Source organism: Pundamilia nyererei, unplaced genomic scaffold, assembly GCF_000239375.1.
Source record: "Pundamilia nyererei isolate P.nyererei 1_Seehausen unplaced genomic scaffold, PunNye1.0 scaffold00248, whole genome shotgun sequence".
Classification (NCBI taxonomy): Eukaryota; Metazoa; Chordata; class Actinopteri; order Cichliformes; family Cichlidae; genus Pundamilia; species Pundamilia nyererei.
The window spans coordinates 64,975-66,115 of NW_005187649.1; the positions used below are offsets into that span (position 1 = coordinate 64,975).

Sequence of the window (1,141 nt, forward strand, 5' to 3'; positions counted from 1 at the left end):
GAAAACCCAGAGTTTTCATTAACTCAGGGTGTACTTACTCAGAGTTTGCACTAAACCGGCTTCCTGAAATAGGGCCCAGGTCCTAGGAGGTTAAAAATAGAATGGGAGGCAGAGCCTTCAGTTTTCATGCCCCTTTTCTGTGGAAACAGCTTCCAAATTTAATTTGGGAGACAGACACCATCTCTACCTTTAAGACTAGGCTTAAAAATTCAGAGAAAATTCTCTTTTTTTTTTTAATTACATTTTTTATTGTAAAAGTCACAAACATGTTTAACGAATCATTTTCATAACTTGAAATGCAAATAGAAATTGTACATTTACTACACTACACACTAACTACAGCCTCCAAACACGCTAAACGTCACTAATGTCTCACATATGAAAACTCGCTCTCTCTCTCTTTCGCTCGCAGGTGTCACTCCTAAAACTTCCCCCTCTTCCTAAAAACCAAGTGCCACACGTTGCCATATCATTTTTTTGATTGGCTGACACAGTAAACTTTAACACCAATAGGGAAGGGGTGTTTTTTCTTTTTTCACTCGCAAGCGCAGTGTTTGCTAGCGCTGTCCTTAGAAAATGCAATTTTTACCATTTCTTCTCGCTGTAAACACCACTGTTTTGTTCAGAAAAAAAACATTGCGTGTATTTTTTATCAAAACTCTGGTTTTACGTGGCCAAACGACACAATTTAAAAACTGGTATGTGCCTTGCAGTCCGCACTTCCGAACCAAGTTGAATTGGAGACCCTGTGTCGCTGCATCTTGTTGCTGTGTCATCTTAAATTGGTCATGTGATTTTGACGCACCGGCGCGTCTGTCGACCCCAGAGGATTAAAGCATATAGTTAGGGCTGGATCAGGTGACCCTGAATCCTCCTTTAGTTATGCTGCAATAGGCTGCCGGGGATGCTGTGTTAAGTATTTCTTCTTCAGTCACCTTTCTCACTCACTATCTGTTAATAGACCTTTTTGCATTAAATCAGAGTGAGTGAGTGAGTGAGTGAGGGTGTGTGTGTGTTCCTGTCTAGCTATCTTTGTGAGGACCGAAATCTCCATTCTACTACTACTATACTTGTGAGAACCAACAGTCACTTGTGAGGACACACACACACACACACACACACACACACACACACACACACA

At 41.1% G+C, this 1,141-nt stretch overlaps 1 protein-coding gene across 2 annotated transcripts in view; it reads right to left on the reverse strand.

Moving 5' to 3' along the window:
* Positions 1-1,141, reverse strand: part of mbtd1 (mbt domain containing 1) — a 35,643-nt gene that overhangs the window by 15,936 nt on the left and 18,566 nt on the right. The window lies entirely within an intron of this gene.